Source organism: Giraffa tippelskirchi, chromosome 4 (genome assembly GCF_054371585.1).
Source record: "Giraffa tippelskirchi isolate mGirTip1 chromosome 4, T2T-mGirTip1v1.2.pri, whole genome shotgun sequence".
NCBI classification, from domain to species: Eukaryota; Metazoa; Chordata; class Mammalia; order Artiodactyla; family Giraffidae; genus Giraffa; species Giraffa tippelskirchi.
Window position 1 is genome coordinate 130,255,989 of NC_137278.1, and position 21,098 is coordinate 130,277,086.

The 21,098-nt window shown below is 38.8% G+C and overlaps 1 protein-coding gene and 1 long non-coding RNA gene across 17 annotated transcripts in view; both read left to right on the top strand.

The window, feature by feature from the left end:
- Nucleotides 1–21,098, top strand: part of TFCP2 (transcription factor CP2) — a 44,999-nt gene that overhangs the window by 6,780 nt on the left and 17,121 nt on the right. The window lies entirely within an intron of this gene.
- Nucleotides 10,974–14,603, top strand: LOC145546217 (uncharacterized). The gene is made up of 2 exons (XR_014082663.1): nt 10,974–11,730; nt 13,652–14,603. It is a non-coding gene; the product is annotated as an uncharacterized LOC145546217 (long non-coding RNA).

Here is a 21,098-nt window from a genome sequence, read left to right on the forward strand (position 1 = left end):
CTAGAGCTCACAAGCTGCAACTATCAATACTGAAGCCTGCACACCTAGAGGCTGTGCTCCCCAACAAGAGAAGCCACTGCAGTGAGAAGCCTATTCATCTCTAGAAAGAGTAGCCCCTACTCACTGCAACTGTGTCTTTGTATGCTTTGTAATTTAAAACAATGGAAGTGCAGTTGATTTATAATATTGTGTTTGTTTCTGGTGTGCATCAAAATGATTCAGTTATATTTTTTTCAGATTATTTTCTATTAAAGGTTATTATAATGTATTGAATATAGTTCCCTGTGTAATACAGTAAATCTTTGTTGCTTATCTATTTTATGTAGAGTTTGTATCTGTTAATTGCATACTCCTAATTTATCCCTCCTTCCTCCCTTTCCCCTTTGGTAACTAAAGTTTGTTTTCTTAGTGAGTCTATTTTGTATATATATTTATTTGTATTATTTTTTAGATTCCACAGATAAGTGATATCATATAATATTTGTCTTTGACTTATTTCACTTAGTATAATATTCTACAGGTTCATCCATGTTGCTGCAAGTGGCAGTATTTCATTCTTTTGTATGGCTGAGTAATATTCCATTACTATATATATATATATATAATATTCCATTATTTTATATATATATTTGATATATATATATATGTGATATATATATCACATCCTCTCAAACAAATCAGTCATCTGTTGATTGGTACTTGAGTTCTTACCATGTCTTGGCTTTTGTAAACAGTGCTGCTATGAAAATTGAGGTACATGTGCTTTTTTGAATTAAAGTTTTTTTTCTTTTCTGGATGTACGTCCAGGAGTGGGATTGCTGGATCTTCTGATAGTTCTAGTTTTAGTTTTTTGAGAAACCTCCATGCTCTTTTTCATAGTGGCTGCACCAATTTACATTCCCACCAACAGTGTAGGAGGGTTCCTTTTTCTCTATACCCTCTCCAGCATTTATTGTTTATAGACTTTTTGATGACAGCCATTCTGACTGGTGTGTGGTGATACCTCCTTATGGTTTTGATTTTCATATTTCTCATAACTAGCAATGTTGAGCATTTTTTCATGAGCCTATATGCTTTGTAATTTTTTGTTGAGAACTGGACATTTTGAGTATTATAATGTGGTAACTATGGAAATCAGATTCTGCTCCCTCCCTAGAGATTACTGTTGCTACTGAATGAAAGCTGCAATTGTCTATTTGTTTAGTGACTTTTCTAAACTTTTTTTGTAAAGAGTATATTCATTGCTATATATAGTCACTGAAGTCTCTTCTGTTATGTCATTAAGTCCACCCTGTCAGTGACTTGACAAAGATTTCCTTAAATGCCTGGATCCAATAAGAAGAGAAAAGGGGGGGGGGGGAGAATGTTTTCTTTCTTTAAATCTCTTTGTCTCATTTTGCTAGGGAAGCCACTTCAGCCATGGGGGCTGAAACAGTGGTGAGCCTTTTTGCCAGCTCCTCAGCAATCAAAAACAGTGATCAAGACACAAAACTCTGGGAGTTCCCTTGTGGCCTAGTGGTTAGGATTCTGAGGTTTCTCTGCCATGGCCCAGGTTCAATCCCTGACTGGTGAAATAAGATCTTGCAAGCTGAGCAGTGTGGCAAAAAGGGGAAAAAAAAGACACATAACCTTGATTTCTGGAGACAAGATCCATATTGTACATCCTAGCACCAGCAAGCTACAGTAGAATCTTGGGCTATTTATTGTTCCCACTGCTTCCTGCCATGGGACTGGGAGCTGAGAAATGATAGGTGCCATGCCAAATGCTGAAATTAACTAAAATTTACCAGCCTCTTTCTTCATCAAGCACTCCCTTGGATGCTGGAAGTGTTGACAAGATTCCAGAGTTTCAAAATAATTGCTTCAGGCATTTCTTGCCAGCTCAATAGTTCTTTTGGTGAAAGACCAATTCCTAGAGCTTCCTACTCTGCTGTCTTCCATGACCCCTGTCCTTAATCTACAATAGCCTTTTAATTGGTTCAACTCTGTTTCTAACTCTACACTCACCACCATCCCCCCACTTAATCTGTTCTCTACACTGAAACCTTTGTAAGTGTGTGGGTATTTTGTTCATTTAAATAAAAAATAATTTCAGACTTGTGAAAGATTTGCAAAAACAGTCCAAGAATTTGTGCATACCCTTCACCCAGATTTCTTAAATGTTAACATTTACTAAGTTTGCTTTATCTTTCTCCATCCCTCTTTATACACCTACAGTTATTTTTTTCTGAACTGTTTAAGTTGCAGATATGATGCCCCTTAGCACCTGAATACTTCAATGTGTCAGTGTCATCTTTTGAAACAAATTCTCTTACATAACCACAGTACAGTGATCAAAATCAGGACCCTGACTCTGACACAATGCTATTATCTACCTATGAAACTTTTTCACATTTTGCCAGTTGTCTCGTAATGTCCTTTATAACAGAGAAACATCCAAGATTATGTGTTGATTCAGTTGACTTGTCTTTCTTGTCTCATTTAATCTAGAATGGCTCCAGAGTCTTTCATTGTATTTTCATGGCACTGACAATTTGATGAGTACAAGCCAGTTATTTATAGAATATTCCTCAATTTAGGTTTGTTGTTTCCTTATGATTAAATTCAGTTTATACACTTTGTTGTTTAGTTGCTGAGTCATGTCTGACTCTTTTGTAACCCCATGGACTGTAGCCTGCCAGGCTCCTCTGTCCATGGGATTTTGCAGGCAAGAATACTGGAGTGAGTTGCCATTTCCTCCTCCAGGGGATCTTCCCGACCCAGGGTTTGAATTTGAGTCTCCCCTGCATTGGAAAGCAGATTCTTTACCACTGAGCCACCAGGGAAGCCCTCAGTTTATGCACTTTTGGTAGTAATACCTAAGAAGTGATGCTGAGTTCTCTGTGTATCACGTTACATTGTTGTTTTTTAGTTGCGAAGTTGTGTTTGACTCTTTTATGACCCCATGGACTATAGCCCACCAGGCTCCTCTGTTCATGGAGTTTCCCAGGCAAGAATACTGGAGTGGGTTGTCATTTCCTTCTCCAGGGGATCTTCCCAGGGATCAAATCCGTGTCTCCTGCATTGGCAGGCAGATTCTTTACCACTGAGCCCCACCTGGGAAGCCCCATCATATTACATAGCACATGCTTGATTGATTCTGTTACTGGCAGGGTCAACTTTGGCCATCTCGTGAAGGTGACGTATACCAATTTTCTTTTTTGGAAATTTATTGTCTTTTGTAATTGATGAATACCTTGTAGGGAGATAATTGAGACTATGTAAATATCCTGTTACTTTTCAAACTTTTACCTATCAATTTTAGTGTTTATTCTTGCCTTAATCAGCTATCATTATGATGGTTGCTAATAGATTATTTTCTAACTGTGCCTTCTAAATTTGTTCGTTGGCTTTGCACTCATTGAAAGAGCTTTTCCATATACACGTACCCCTGTGTTCATAGAAGCACTACTTACAATAGCCAAGACATGGACACAACTTAAATGTCTGACAGATGAATGGATAAAGAAGATGTGGTATTTATGTGCACAATGGAATATTACTCAGACTTTGGATACACAAATTGGTGTTCTGATTTTCCTTTCATCACTAGTCTTTAATTTATAGTAATTTAAAATATATTTTGATCATCATCTTTTATTTGTATAGCTGGTATCTTCTCCCAGTTTATGGCTTGTAATTTCATTTTATGTGTCACTGACTGGTTCCAAAGTTTTTAATTTGGTGTATTATAGTTTATCAATCCTTTCCTTTTTGGTATATGGTTTTAATGTCTAAGAAATTCTTCCCTAGTCTAAGGCCATGGAGTTTTTCTTTTTTTTTGTTCTGGCTGTGCTGGGTCTTTGTTGCTACATGAACTTTTCTCTAGTTTTGGAGAGCAGTGGCTGCTCTCTAGTTGCATGGGGTTCTCATTGCCAAGGCTTCTCTTATTGTGGAGCACAGTCTCTTGGGCATGCGGGCTTTAGTAGTTGCGGTTCCATGGCTCAAAAGCACAGGCTTGGTAGTTGTGGCACATGAGCTTGGTTGCTCCAAGGCATGTGGGATCTTCCCGGACCAGGAATCAAACCCATGTCTCCTGAATTGGCAGGCAGATTCTCTACTACTGAGCCACCAGGGAAACCCATAGTTATTCCTTTTTATTGTCTTCTAAATGTTTTACATGTTTGCTTTTTACACTTAAATCTTTATTCCACTTAGATAATTGTTGGTTTGTTTTTTTTTTAGCCACACCACGTGGCTTTCAGGACCTTAGTTCCCCAGCTAGGGATTGAACACAGGCCATAATAGTGAAAATGCCAACTCCTAACCACTGCGCTGCCAGGGAACTCCCAGAATTGGTTTTTTAAAAATCAAATTTTGTATTGGGTGTTGATCCAATTTCATTTTTTCCCATGTAGATATCCAATTTTTCCAACATTGTTCATTAAAAGGTTCATCCTTTCTTCACTCATCAGTGATACCAGCTCTGTCATAAAGTAGATTTTTGAATATGTGGAGTCAGTTTATGGGTTCTGTATTCTGTTACGTTAATTTGTCCATCTGAATCAACACCATACTATCTTAATTACTAAAGCTTTGAAATAATATTTGATATCTGACAGAGTAAATCTCTTTATGTTTTTTCTTCTTAAGGAGTATCTTGGCTATTCTCGCTTTTGCTAATTGATACAAATTTTAGAATCAATTTGTCAAGTTGAATCTGTTGGGATATTGAATGAGATTGAATCTGTAGATCAGTTTGGGAAAGAGTGGCATCTTTAATATTCAGTCTTTCAGTCCTTGAACATGATATAACTCTCTGTTTGGGTCTTACTTGAACATTTCATAAATTTGAAATGTTTCTACTTTCATTACTGGTTTAGACTTTCATTATTAAAATTTACCCAGACTGTTGCCTTAGCTTTGAACTGATCTCCCTATCTTTTTTTTTTTGGCCACGTTGTGTGGCATGCAGGATCTTAGTTACCCAACCAGGGATCAAACCTAAGCCACCTGTAGTAGAAGCTCGGAGTTTAACTACTAGACCTCCAGGGAAGTCCTCCTAACCGCCTTATCTCTAGTCTCTTTTTACCAAGAGACAGCCTACCACAGTGAGATCTGGAATTAGATTTAGGAGTTTGAATTCTGGGTCTCTCAGGATTGGACAAATTACTTAACCTCTGTTGCTATAATTTAAAATAGAAATAATAATAATAGTACCTACCTCATGAGGTTCTTATGAACATTAAAAGAATTAATCCATGTCAAATAATTAAGACAATGTTAGGCAAGCAGTAAATGCTCAATAAATGCTAACTGTTATTATTGTTTTAAATGCTAGTGTCTTAACTTCAGAGCCTATCTTCTTAATTCTTGTACTCTACTGAGAGAAGATGAACATTAAGATAGGTTTTACAGAGAAAAATTCATAGGACTTCTTAATGGGCATGAAGATAAGGGGAAAAGTATCAATCTAGGATGCCTTCAAGTGTTCTAGTCTGAGCATTTTGATGACTCATTTGCCAACTGGTACAAGGAGCAATGGGGGTGGGGTGGTAGGCTGGGAAGGTTTAGAGGAAGATCGAAAGTTCGAATTTGGACCTGGTTCATTTGATATCCCTGAGAGACATCAAAGAGGCCATATTAGATAGGTATTTAAATATGGGATCTGGAGTTCAAAACAGAAGTCTGGACCTAGGTGTGTTTTGGAGTCATCAGATTATGGTGATATTTAAATACATGGGAATTAATGAGATCATCTGGGAGTGTAGAAACAGAAGAGCCAAAATCACATCCTCAGGTTTTATGGAGGAAGAAGGGTTGTTACAAGGCAGTTGAGGAGGCATTGCTGGTGAGGTAGGAAGAAAATTAGGAGAGGATTTAGGAGGCCAGAGAGGAGAGTAGCCACTATAGGAGTTAGAGCTCTGTTGAATGCTGCTGAAGGTTGAAGTAAAATGAGCCCAGAGAAGTGACAGTTGAGTTTGGCTACATGGAAGTCATTGGTGACCACGACAATCACTTTTTATGAGGAGTGAAAGCCTAACTGTGGTGGTTTGAGGAAAGAATCAGAGATGAGAAAATGGACACTGAATATACCTAGATAATTTTAGTTGTGAAAGGTACAGAGAAGTGTAGTAGTAGTTGAAGGGAGATGTGGGAAGATTTTTTTTATGAATGCTGCTGCTGCTGCTGCTGCTAAGTCGCTTCAGTCGTGTCCGACTCTGTGCGACCCCATAGACGGCAGCCCACCAGGCTCCGCCATCCCTGGGGTTCTCCAGGCAAGAATACTGGAGTGGGTTGCCGTTTCCTTCTCCAGTGCATGAATGGGAAAAGTGAAAGTGAAGTTGCTCAGTCGTGTCTGACTCTTAGCGACCCCATGGATTATAACCTACCAGGCTCCTCCGTCCATGGGATTTTCCAGGCAAGAGTACTGGAGTGGGGTGCCATTGCCTTCTCTGTTTTTATGAATGAGAGATAGTCAAACATGAATATATGCTAATGGTTATAATCCAGTAAAAGGAGATTGATGGTACCTGCATGGGGACAGTCAAGGGAATAAAGTTCTTGGGAATTAAGAACACATGGATTCTAACTCCATAGGTAAGGATTAGCCTTTCTCAACAGAAAGAATTTTGCCTTCATTGTATCAGGAGCAAAAGAGAAGATGGTTTCCAGAGTAAAGTAGGTTTGTAGGTTTGGTTGTTAAAGATGCTTAGAAATATTGTGTGAGAGATTTAATTAGTAAAATTGTATGTGGAGAGGCAATTGTAAGTAACATGGAAATACTCAGAAACTCTTTACAGGAGTGATAGATAGCCAAGTGCTCAATAGATTTTTTTTTTTTTTTAATTTGTATGTATTTATAGGCTGTGCTGGGTCTTTGTTGCTATGCGGGCTTTTCTCTAGTTGCTGAGCACAGGCTCTAGGACACATGGGCTTCAGTAGCTGCAGCTCGAGGGCTCAGTAGTTGCAGTTCCAGAGCTCTAGAGCACAGACTCAGTAGTTGTGGTTTAGTTTACTCTACAGCGTGAGGGATCTTCCTGGACCTGGGATCAAACCTGTGTCTCCTGCCTCAGCAGGTAGATTCTTACTGCTGAGCCACCAGGGAAGCCTGTCAATAGAGATTTGATAATAAATGATAGAAGCATTTTCTGGACTATTCATCCACAAGTATAACCCAGTCATGTTTGCTGAGTAGCCTAAATTATAAAGACCTGGATTTTCTAATGGGATTATTACTATTCCTATTATTATTGTTGTAGTACTCATTTAAACTATTTGTTGAGTACCTACTGTGGCCAGGCCTTGTTAATACTAGAGTGACAAAACAAATGAGGTCTTTGCACTCTTGGAGCTTGCATTCTTATGGGAGGAGTAGTAAATAGGTAGGTATATAGTAGGTAAGTAGATAGATAGACAGATAGACAAGGAAGTGCCCTGATGAAAATGCGTAGAATCTATTTACGTAGAGTGACCAGGAATATTTCTCTGTAGACGTGACAGTATAACAGAGACCTGAATTATGCAAAACAATCTGGAAGTTTAGTTTGTGGACAGAGGAATCAACTGTTGCAAAAGCTCTGAGTCCTTTTAGTGAAATCAGTTCATTGATACTATCATTCTATTAGTATGACTTGCACAAATAGCCATGTGTAGAGTGCTGGTGTGCATCACCTTGAGAATATCTTTGGAACACTGAATAGGAACTCTTGATTACATTTTTCTCAGGAATGTTTTAAACAAATGCAACTTTATGCCAGGCATTGAGTAATAATAAAGAAGTATAAAACTTGGATAAAATTTGTTTACTGTTTCTTTGCTGCCTGAAATGGTGCCAGGCCTAAAATGCTCACAAAATATTGAATGAATGGATGAATAGACTTAGATTTATATTTGCTATTTTCTAGCCATTGAACCATGGGCAAATTTTTTAACACTTCAAATTACTTGATCAGTTTCTTCAACTGGCAGATAAGGAGAGGGACACAGTTGCTCCTTGTGTGAATTAAATGCTAATTGACATGTGAAAAATCAGTGGTGGTAGTTGAGTTAGAGAGAGCAAGGGAAAGGAGCTATATTTTGTCAGCTGGAACTGTTAGAAGAAGGAAAAGAGAGATGAGAAATATAATGAGAGATGAAACTGGATCCAGTTTGGAAGGGCCTTGGGTGCCCTGTTGAGGAGCTAGTGTTTCATCAGCATTTCATTGGGAAGCTTCTGAAGCATTGTAAACAGAGTAGTGACATTTTAGATTTATATTTTTAAAGGTTACTCTTGACTGTAGATTGGGGGATAATGATAAAAAGCTAGGTATCATTCCTGAAAAGGATTTAAGCTTAGTGAACTGGGTGTCTTCTGTTCCGCATATCCTTAGAACTGCAATTTAATTCTCTATTATCTGTGTACCATCTATCTACATACCTACCTATCTGCTGTCTATCTATAAAAAAAAGGGAGCAAAAGCAGTTCTGCCTTGATTGCATCATCAGGCCTAACTTGGGACATTTCCAGGGAGTATATGGCCCTTTTAGAGGAAAAGACCTTCATCAAAGGTGTGGTCTGAAGGAGAAGGCAGAGAACTTTTCATAAGTCCTGCCACTGTAAGCATAAAGGGGAGAGAGGTAGCTAAAGTCTTTTGGCCATTTCATAGGATAAGTATTCCGCTACTTTTAGGATTTCCTCAAAATTATTAGTGGTTAAAGCGTTAACAGACAGGAAAATGTGTGTCTTTCACGGCAGAGAGGAATGGGGGACTAGCTAGGCTTGGTAGTGGGAATGGAATGGGCAAGGAATAAGAACCCCAGAAGTGGTGAGTGATGCTTGCTAATGAAAAGGGAGGGAAGTCTAACTGCAAACAAACAAAATCAAAAGAACTGGGAGTCATTTTGGACCTGAAAAGAAGCTTTGAAGTTTGGCAATATAAGGGGCTAAGTTTGGTTTCCTTTAGTCACAGGAAAACGGACAAAAATTGTTGTTTTCACAGATAGGTCATAATATAATGCTAGATATCAGATCTTTGAGTACTGAAAGTGGAGCTCTATTTTTTATGTCAAAACTGCCAGATTCTCTGGAATATATAACCCATGGTTGTCATTCATCACCTAAATGGGAAGAGTCAGTGATTTCAGAAATTTAATAAAAGAGCCTGGTACTAATGATGCCACAGGTGATGTTTTCAATTAGCAGTGTTTTAATGAGATTTGTAGGCTGTAAGAGCTAATCCTGTAATGTAGGAAAAAAACTGAGAAAACAGGCCTATATCTGGCAAATCTCCTGAGATAGGGCTTTGCTGATTCTGATTTCTTTGATTAAACTTTTAATATCTTACAAGCTCCCTGGAAGTAAATTTGATTCTGATATTGGTCAGATTCTTTTCAGCTTCCAAAAATGAGTAGCTTTTAAACAGATTTGAAATGAGAAGTTTTTAGTGACTTTCTAAGTTAAAAGAAAATAACACATTGCTTGTAGAAGGAAATAAGTGGTAATTGGCAAATTATTCCGCAAAGTAGAAATGAGGGAAATTCAAAGATTTGGAGGGAGGAAAGAAATTAACTTCATTTTGGGGGAAACTTTGAGTGAGATGTACTTGATAAATGACAACAATTCAAACCTCTGATCTCTCCCAGAAGAGAGATCAATTCAAACTTCTGATCTATTCCCAGAAGCAATTCTTAAAGTGCTTAAAGAACCTTAAGCCCAGTACTTAGATCTGGAAAAAAAGTTCTAGAAACACTATTCCTGAAGAAAGACTGTTGGATGATCAGTATCTCTTTCACAGACAGCATCAGCATAAAATCCACATGTGGTGGTTTTATCTAGCTCACTTGTGTTTTGGGGTCACACCGAACAGTCCCTGTTCCAGGTTTGAAGTTCAGATTTGAAGTTCCAGAGGTGTAGAGTTAAGCTACTGAGGGCAGAGTTGTATATAAAACACCTACTGTAAACATAGTAGGCCCTTTTGAGTTACATAGTCTTTATTTTTAAATAATTCCTTTATGCTTCCTCAAGTATTAGTCATACTTTAAGGGCAATGAATTGGAATGTAGAAAAACAGTAGGTGCTTGTAGAATAGTAAGGTTTGTTGATGTGCAGAAAGAGAAATTTAGATGATAATGATGCTTTTTGCTCTTTAGGAGGATCTTATCTATACCATGTTTATTCTCTCATGTTTCTATCTCTTTCACCTAAAAGAGGGCCCAGAACATAGTAGGTGCTCAAATACTAGTGAAAGTCACTCAGTCGTGTCAGACTCTTTGTGACCCCATGGACTATACAATCCGTGGGATTCTCCAGGCCAGAATACTGGAGTGAGTAGCCTTTCCCTTCTCCAGGGGATTTTCTCAACCTAGGGATTGAACCCAGGTCTCCCGCATTGCAGGCAGATTCTTTACCAGCTGAGTCAAAGACTATTGGCTGAATAAATGAAGGAAAAAAAAAAGTTTTAAAGAAATTTACTAATTCAGTGTCAAGGTGAGTGCTTTCTCTCCAGTAGTGGTGATGGATTTGCACAAGTCTGAACAAACTCCCTTACCCTTAGTGGTGATGTTTCAAGATGCTTGCTGGTGTCCTCTGTAAAGTCATGTCTTGGTGCAGAAAGGTGGTCATCCTAGATACACTGAGATCAAACCCTTACTTTGGCTTAGACTTGGCACTAAGTAGTTAAACTCACCAAACTCTCCCCCACTAGTTCGGATTTAGCTGGCATGGGATATGGCCTGGAAGGGAGGTTTAAAAGCTCCCCAGGAGATTCTTAATATTGAGCTAAGGTTGAGAGCTAGTAATGTCATATGCCTTCCGTACAGACCTTTAATTTAGCAATGCAGTCTACAAATGTGACAAGAAGATGATTTGAAAACTATCTTATATTTCCAAATATTTTTTTCTGACTTAACAAAGCAAGATTTCGACTACAGTTTTTAAGATATCTTCAGTGTGAACATGTTGGCTGTTAGATTTAGCAGCATCCTTAGTTGCTTTACATTGGAGAGTTATGTACTATATGAGTTAAAAAATGAGAGAGAGTGAGAGAGCCACAAGTGACCCAATAAGGGTGAGTTGAAAGAAGAATGATTTTTCTGTTGAGTATGATCTGTTTACTCTCTGTGGGTATTTGTTTAACGAAACAAATTAGCTTTAATTTGTTTATTAAAGTAGATAATGTAGTATTTTTGGTTTACTCCCAAGCAGTTAGATGAGAGTTGTTTTTTAAATAGAACTATTCTAAGAAAGGTTGATTTAATATCTTCCTGTATATAACCACCACTATTATTAAGTTTTATTGTAAAGAATTCTTTAGAAGCATTGGAACAACGGCCTGTTCCTTTCTTTATCTTATTGCTTAACAAACCAGTCCCCAAATGTAGTGATTTGAAACAACAATTTATGACTTCTCATGGATCTGAGGATTGATTGTGCAGGTCTGCCTCGTGTGGTGTCAGCTGAGGTTCTACGGTCTTCTAGTGGCCTGGGCTGGAACATCACAGTCTAATGCTAGATTCTGTGGGACCCTGGGATGGCTGCATTACCACCACCACTACCACATCCTACATCCCCGCCCCTACCCCATACCTACCTACCCCATAGCCTCAGGTTCTCTCTCTCCACTAGCCACTCCCTGTGATCTCTCCAGCAGGATGGTGGTGATGGTTTAGTCACTAAGTTGTGTCCGACTCTTGCGACCCAGTGGACTGTAGCCAGCCAGGTACCTCTGTCCATGGGATTCTCCATGCAAGAAAACTGAAGTGGGTTGTGATGTCCTCCTCCAGGGGATCTTCCCGACCCAGGAATTGAACCTGGGTCTCCTGCATTGGAAGTAGATTCTTTAGCGACTGAGCTACAAGGGAAGTCCAAACTTCCCTTGCCAAGGGTAGGCAAACTTCTTATGTAGACCTAGTATAACCAATAAATAAATAAATAAAAGCAAGGTAGGCAGACTTCTTATTTATTTATTGGTTGTACTAGGTCTACATTGCTGCGGTCTTTCTCTAGTTGTGGTGAATGGGGGCTACTCTTCGTTGTCATAAACGGGCTTCTCTTGTGGCAGAGCACGGGCTCTAGGGCAGGTGTGCTCCTTAGTTGAGGCTCCAGGGCTCTAGAGCACGGACTCAGTAGTTGTGGCACACGGGCTTATTAATAGTTGTTCCATGGCGTGTGGAATCTTCCTGGACCAGGGATTGAACCTGTATCTCCTCCATTGGCAGGCGGATTCTTACCCACTGTACCACCAGGGAAGTCTAGTAGACTTCTTACCTGGCAATTCAGGGTTCCCCAAAGCACAAAAATGAAAGCTGACAAGTCTTTCTTAAAAATTGGCTCCTAAGCCAGAGCAGGCACACAACTATTTCCTATACATTGCCTATGTTAGAGCAAATTACTAGCCCAGATTCAAGGTGTAAGGAAGCCACTGAAGGGTGTGAATACCAGGAGATACCCATCATCAGTGACCATTTTGGGAGATTAGTTACCAAAGGGACATTTAGCAGCCTAGTTATGAGATCTCAGGCAATTTTACTGGTTTATAAAACTTAAGGCTACACTTGGGTTATTTAGATTTTACTTATTTTCATTTTTTTCACAAAACTCTGTTTCAGCAATTGCCCTGTTACAGTTAGATAGGAACTGTCTAGCCGTTGTTTAGCTAAAAGTGAGATATAAATGAAAAGAACTTAGTAAGTTGTAGACTGATTAGGGAAAAGTGAGTACAGAATGGGGAATAATGTCATAAATTTTATGTTAGAAAAATTAATGATTAGTTTTCCAGCAAATTTGGAAAACTCAGCAGTGGCCATGGTACTGGAAAAAGTCAGTTTTCATTCCAGTCCCAAAGAAAGTTCAAATTACTGTACAATTGCACTCATTTCACATGCTAGCAAGATTATGCTCAAAATCCTTCAAGCTAGGCTTCAGCAGTACTTGAACTGAGAACTTCCAGATGTACAAGCTGGATTTAGAAAAGGTAGAGGAACCAGAGATCAAATTGCCAGCATCTACTGGATCAGAGAAAAAGCAAAGCAATTCCAAAAAAACTCTACTTCTGCTTCATTGACTATGCTGAAGATTTTGACTGTGTGGATTACAACAAACTCTGGAATATTCTTGAAGAGGTGGGAATACCAGACCACCTTACCTGCCTCCTGAGAACATGTATGCAGGACAAGAAGCAATAGTTAGAACTGGACATGGAACAACAGACTGGTTCAAAATTGGGAAAGGAGTATTACTCATCAAGGCTGTATATTGTCATCCTGTGTATTTAACTTATTTGCAGAGTACACCATTCAGAATGCTGGGCTAGATGAGTCACAAGCTGGAATCAGTATTGCCAGGAGAAATATCAACAACCTCAGATAAGCAGATACCACTTTAATGGCAGAAAGTGCAGAGGAACTAAAGAGCCTCTTGATGAAGGTGAGAGAGGAGAGTGAAAAAACTGGCTTAAAACTCAACATTGAAAAAACTAAGATCATGGCATCCGGTCCTGTCACTTCATGGCAAAGAGATGGGGAAAAGTGGAAACTGTCAGATTTCATTTTCTTGGGCTCCAAAATCACTGCGAATGGTTACTGCAGCCAGGGAGATTAAAAGGCCCTTCCTCCTGAGCTTCCCTGGTGGCTCAGATGGTAAAGAATCTGCCTGCAGTGTGGGAGACCCAGGTTCGATCCCTGGGTCGGGAAGATCCCCTGGAGAAGGAATGACAGCCTACTCCAGTATGCTTGCCTGGAAAATCCCATGGACAGATCAGCCTGGCAGGCCACAGTCCATGGGGTCACAAAGACTTGGACACGACTGAGCAACTAACACTTTCGCTTTCTCTTTCCTCCTTGGAAGAAAAGCGATGACAAACCTAGATAGTATATTAAAAAGCAGAGATATCACTTTATCAACAAAGGTCCATATAGTCAAAACTATAGTTTTTCCATTAGTGATGTATGGATGTGAGAGTTGTACCATAAAGAAGGCTGAGTGCTGAAGAATTGCTGCTTTCGAACTGTGGTGCTGGAGAAGACTCTTGAAAGAGTCCCTTGTACCGCAAGGAGATCAAACCAGTCAATCCTAAAGGAAATCAGTCTTGAATATTCACTGAAAGGACTGATGCTAAAGCTGAAGCCCAATACTTTGGCCGCCTGATGCGAAGAACCAGCTCATTGGAAAAGACCCTAATGCTGGGAAAGATTGAGGGCAAAAGGAGAGAGGGGGCAACAGAGGAAGAGTTGGTTAGATGGCATGGACATGAGTTTGTGCAAACTCAGGGAGATAGTGAAGGACAAGGAAGCCTGGCATGCTGTAGTTCATGGGGTGACAAAGAGTTGGACACGGCTTAACATCTGTACAACAACAACAAAAGAGATACCATTTATTGACTGCTATTGGGCTTCCCAGGTGGCACTAGTGGTAAAGAGCCCACCTACCAATGCGAGAGACAAAAGAGGTGTATGTTCGATCCCTGGGTCAGGAAGATCCCCCAGAGGAGGGCATGGCAACCCACTCCAGTTTGCTTACTTGGAGAATCCCATGGACAGAGGAGCCTGGTGGGCTACAGTCCACAGGGTTGCAGAGTCAGACTGAAGCGACTTAGCACTGAAACATAAAAGGCCAAAAGAAAGAAAAAAATAGGAAAGAAGAAAAATAATTTTATTTTAAGAGTTGATGCATAGTTTTTAGTACTTAGAATAGTCTGACACTAGTAGATACTTAATAAATATTTGAATGAATGATTGAAGTTTTATTTTTAAAGAGGGAGTTATCAATACTTCAGGAAACATGTTCTACTTGCTAGCTAGTTCATACATAGTTTAGCAGTAGAAGAGTATGTTCCAAGTAGAATTCATTAGAATCATTTTTGGCCAAAAGAAAGTGTAGATTTTCTTTAATAATTGAAACCCTTTTTATGTCTTTTATCAAGAATATAATTTTTAGGAATCATCTGTGTTAGAAAAAACTATACTGATGAGTCTTTGGATTTGTTATAAAGAAAATTTAGCATGCCTTGATGTTATCTGTGCTTTTATTATGATTTGTGTAGTACTTGTTTTGTCATGGAAAATACACAAAGGTAAAAATGAAAAATTGTAAAAATATGTAGGAAGATTTATAAGCCAGTTGGTCTAGCCAGTGTACAGGCTTTATAGTTACTATTTGGTCATTGCTTTCTGTAGCAGATGATACAGAGTAATATGCTTTGGACTCTAATAGCAGTGAACTTGTGGTATTTCTTCTTCTAGAGGGCACTATATGCTATATAGTCTTTTCTAATAACACCTAGGCTTTCTAGGCCTATCCCAATCAGCTTCTAAAACTTGAGCAGGCTCAAGACATTTCATCCTTTTAGAATAATAAACCCATTTAATTGATTTCGTGATTTATTTTTGATTGGCTTAATTTAATGTTTAAAATGAGGCCAACTCTGAGCTGATCAATCCTAAACTGGTCATTGAATCTCTTAGTAGACCTAACAAGACTTCTTTGCTTCAAACATCATTGCCTTCACTTACTCTTTAAACAGCGTGATGTTCAGTTCAGTCGCTCAGTCGTGTCCGACTCTTTGCGACCCCCTGAATCGCAGCACGCCAGGCCTCTGTGTCCATCACCAAATCCTGGAGTTTACCCAAACCCATGTCCATCGAGTCAGTGATGCCATCCAACCATCTCATCCTCTGTCGTCCCCTTCTCCTCCTGCCCCCAATCCTTCCTAGCATTAGGGTCTTTTCTAATGAGTCAACTCTTCGCATGAGGTGGCCAAAGTATTGGAGTTTCAGCTTCAACATCAGTCCTTCCAATGAACACCCAGGACTGATCTTTAGGATGGACTGGTTGAATCTTCTTGCCAGTCCATGAGAATAAATGAGGGGAGCATGATGTTAGATCCCCTCATTTATTCTCATCTATTTCCTTAGATTTTTAAAGTCTTTTTAAAGTTCCACATTCAGAGCTAAGCACAGTTCTTAAGTGTAGGCTAGTTTGCATAGAGAAGAATGCCATTTCTCTCCTCAGACTTTCCTTTTAATGAAACCTGATTATCAGCATTTTGGGCAGCCATAGCACATTTTGTCTCACAGAAATAGATTTTTTTAAGTCCTAGTCTTTCTCACATATATTGGGCCATTTTGTTGATGTTAATTCTAAGTGCATGACTTTATATTTATCCTTATTAAAGTTTATCCTGTTAGATTTAGCCTTCTATTCCAATCACTTAGGATTACTTTAAAAGTTGATTGTATCATATACGATATTGCTTTCCCACCCCAGATTCCTGTCATGCGTATTTGCTCATCATCCTGTTAAGTGTCTTCATCCAAGTCATTTATTTATAAAAAATGTTGCAGAAGACAGGTTTCCCTGAGGTCCTGTGGAATATCACTAAACCTTCTTCCAGACTTAACCCTCACTGTAGGTGCAGTTTGCATATAGTAGTTATCTTAACCACTTAACTTACAAAATTCATATTTTTCACCTTCAACAGAGATCTCAAGAGAGACTATTTTATACATTGCTGAAATCCAGATGTTTATAGCATTCCCTTGTCCAACCACATTTAAAAAGGAAGATGAGATAGTTTGGTTATGGTTTCTAGTTAGCCTTGATGCCCTGCCTGAATACTCATAATCTATTCTTTTAATGGGCTTCCCTGGTGGCTCAGCAGCAAACAATCTACTTGCAGTGCAGGAGACGCAGGTTCGAGCCCTTGGGTTTGAAAGATGTACTGGATGAGGAAATGGCAACCCACTCCAATTTTCTTGCCAGGAAAATCTCATGGACAGAGGAGCCTGGCAGGCTGCAGTCCCTGGGGTCTCAAAGAGTGGGACACGACTGAACAGTTGGGCATTCTTTTAACTGTTTCTGCAGTCTTGCCTTGGATTTCGTATCAGATCACTGTAGTGTAAGGTGTGAAGAATATAGTCTCTTTTCACGTTGAAAATTGCTACTACAGACATAAAAAGCTAATGTGATGTTTGGCATTATCAGAACCATGAGATTTGCCTGAGTTTACATACTGAGTGTCAGTGACAGATCTCATCTTCTCATTCTTTAATTTTCCTGGTATACAGTTTCATCCAGGTATATAATTTCATTCCTGGCACTTTTTGATAGTCTCCTTATGAATACATTTTGATCATTTTTGAATTCTCAACATTTCAGTTCAGTCGCTCAGTCGTGTCCGACTCTTGCAACCCCATGAACCGCAGCCCGCCAGGCCTCCCTGTCAACCATCAACTCCCGGAGTCCACCCAAACCCATGTCCATCGAGTCGGTGATGCCATCCAACCATCTCATCCTCCATCGTCCCCTTCTCCTCCTGCCTTCAATCTTTCCCAGCATCAGGATCTTTTCAAATGAGTCAGCTCTTCGCATCACGTGGCCAAAGTATTGGAGTTTTAGCTTCAACATCAGTCCTTCCAATGATCACCCAGGACTGATCTCCTTTAGGATGGACTGGTTGGATCTCCTTGCAGTCCAAGGGACTCTCAAGAGTCTTCTCCAACACCACAGTTCAAAAGCATCAATTCTTTGGCGCTCAGCTTTCTTTATAGTCCAACTCTCACATCCACACATGACTACTGGAAAAACCATAGCCTTGACTAGAGGGACCTTTGTTGACAAAGTAATGTCTCTGCTTTTTAATATGCTGTCTAGGTTGGTCATAACTTTCCTTCCAAGGAGCAAGCGTCTTTTAATTTCATGGCTGCAATCACCATCTGCAGTGATTTTGGAGCCCAGAAAAATAAAGTCAGCCACTGTTTCCACTGTTTCCCCATCTATTTGCCATGAAGTGATGGGACCAGATGCCACGATCTTAGTTTTCTGAATGTTGAGCTTTAAGCCAACTTTTTCACTCTCCTCTTTCACTTTCATCAAGAGGCTTTTTAGTTCCTCTTCACTTTCTGCTATAAAGGTGGTGTCATCTGCATATCTGAGGTTATTGATATTTCTCCCGGCAATCTTGATTCCAGCTTGTGCTTCTTCCAGCCCTGCGTTTCTCATGATGTACTCTGCATAAAAGTTAAATAAGCAGGGTGACAATATACAACCTTGACATACTCCTTTTCCTATTTGGAAACATTCTGTTGTTCCATGTCTAGTTCTAACTGTTGCTTCCTGACCTGCATACAGGTTTCTCAAGAGGCAGGTCAGGTGGTCTGGTATTCCCATCTCTTTCAGATTTTTCCACAGTTTATTGTGATCCACACAGTCAAAGGCTTTGGCATAGTCAATTAGGACTGAATATTCTGGAGAATGCAAGCAAATAAACAAAAATATAAATCATGTCAACAAGTATTTCATCACACCAAGAAGTTGTTCCTTTAAACAGCTCAGGTTTCACTGGAATTAATTAAGTATATGAGGCAGAGAATACAATAAAATGCTAAATTGGTGACAACTACTTAGAGTTCACTAGAGTTGGTTTTGCAAAGCTGCACTCAGTTTACATCAGAAAAGTAACAGACTTCTGTATTTCAAAATTGTTTCCTGCTGAATTGTTATTGTTGTGGGATAAGCAGGGGCCTAGAGCTGTGTTTATCAGTGACCTTTAGCCTTCACTTCTAAGAATGTGGAGCTGAATGGATTCTTGCTCCCACAGCAGAGTAAAAGCAGCTCAGTGTGGCAAGAACAGGAGTGATTATATTCAAGGATTTTAGACTTTAAAATCTCTAATGAGAGAGTACTTGGGTTGGCTGTACTGTTTTGAGTTGATTTTAGGGGTAACTTGTAGAATCAGTTTTAGAATTCTAGCCTCAATTGACAGCCCTTTGCTTAGTCATGAGGGGCTAGGTGTAATGCCACATTATACTGAGAAGGCTAAAACTATTGTTATATATTAACCTTACTAGACACTGATAACTTGAGAAGAACAACACAACACAATCACCCTACATTCATAGTGTTTCAGCTGTTACTATGTTGCAAAATCTGATTGACCTTGACTCTTGGTAATCATCAGTAATCTTTCAAGGAATCATCAGGTATGATGCATTTGAGAATTGTAAGGCAGCTAAGTCTCCTGAAGACTGATGTCATGTTTCTTAATTTTGCTTTACTTTCCATACTTTTTGCTGTGGGAGCAGTGGTAGCTTCCTCATTTTCCTGAGAAGAAGTACTGGGACAGAGTACTTTTCTAGAAACCCCAGTGCTTCTACGTTTTATATTATTATCTCAAAGGTACCTTAGTACATCTCACCTGACAAATTAATATGGACAGAAAGGATTCCCTACCTTTTCCACCCTTAACACCACGGTGTGAACAAAGCACACAAACCTCCAGACCTGAGGAAAAGGATAGCACACTTTTGTTTTTCTTGCCTTTGAAATTCTTTTTAGCTATAAGAAACCTGTGTTTCATGAATACTGGTTTGCATCTCGGCTTCCTAGATTCAGCTCATCATGCATATAGCCTTGCTAAACATTAGATGGCAGTTGAAAGAGAAATTTCTTTCTTTTCTAACCCTCCTTTTTTTTTCTTTAGCATTTATACCATTAACTTTTTATTATACTAGGTATATGCTTAGACCAGTAATCAGAACATTTGTTGCTTGTTTTATATTCCAGTAAGAATTGTGATGTTTATGTGATTTGCATGATTATAGTCATTTTCTATAAATGATTGTTTTTGGCTGAATGTAATAATTTTATAATCTAATGTTTGGGAATAATGTAGACTGCTGAGGGATATAGGTATACATAAGGAATTGCCTTTCCATCTGCGCTTAGTAAAGTTGATATTGATCTCTTTTATAATGTAAGCATGATATTTAAATTATAGGTAAAAGTTTGAGTGTATTTCATTTTGAACATGGAGAATGTTGATAAGTCACTGGATCCTTGACCTCTAACCTTTTAGTTTCAACTGTTTATGTCATGTATCTTTTACCTTTCTTTTATATGTGCAAGTACACTGTGGCCTATACATATTTTTTCTATTAAAAAAAACTTTATTATAGAAAATTTAAAACATATATTAAGAAAATAATGATTTTGTACATATCCTCTTGTACATATCCCCCAGCTTTAAATATTGCATGTTACAACTCTTTTATAGATTCTTTACTACCAGCACCACCTGGGAAGCCCCTACCATTTCTCATCCTCCACTTACTACTTTCTTTTTTTCAGTAAAATTTATATATATTAAGATGAATTTCAGCTGTACTTTACAACTATGTAATCCATATACCTAACATAATATAGAACAGTTCTATATTCTAGAAAGTTCCCTTGTATACCTTCACAGTTGATCCCTGCCCTGGTAGGAAGTCACTGTACTTTTTAATTTTGCTTGTTTTAGAACATCACATATCATGCGTTATATTAATATATTCTTTTTTCTGATTTCTTTGGTTCAGTGTCACATCTGTGAGATTCAGCCATTTTGGTGAATTCCTTGTTTTGCTGAGTAGTAGTATTCCATTGTATGAGTATACTGCAGTTTGTATTAACATATCCATTTTCTTAATTATGAACATTTGGATTTCTTCCAGTTTTTGCTTGTATGCTATGGATATGTATGTGTAAGTCTTTGGCTGGTCTTATACTTTCATTTCTCTTGGATAAATACCTACGAGCAGAATTGCTGGATCAAGGGGCCAATGCATGTTTACTCTTGTAAGAGACTGCCTACCATTTTTCTAAAGTGGTTGCATCATTTTACATTCCTGTTGGCAAAGCATGAGAGTTCTAGTTGCTCCACATCCTTGCCAACACTTGGCGTTCTCCTTCCTCTTCATATTAGCTGTCCTAGTGAGTATATGTACATAGTCTTTAAATTAAAATACATTTTATTTTGAGAATTTTGTGGCATATCTTGAAATAATAGAAAATGCTCTTTAATTTGATACAGCTCTTAAAATCCTTTTAAAGTTTGATCTGTACTGAATGCTGATCACAACAGTTGGTCTCCAGGGCCCAGGATATTCTTTCTCACTAACCATGGCTATAGGTTCTGAGGGAAAATTATTGCTAATCTTTTACATCCATTTTAGCCCCTAATTATTTCCAAAATACTTTCTCATATATTTATTCTTGACAGCAGATGTGGTTCCCATTTTATAGATGAAGTGATGAACACTCAAAAGAACTTGCCTAAGATTTGCCCGAGAGTTTTAGAGACTGAAACCCAGGACTTCTAACT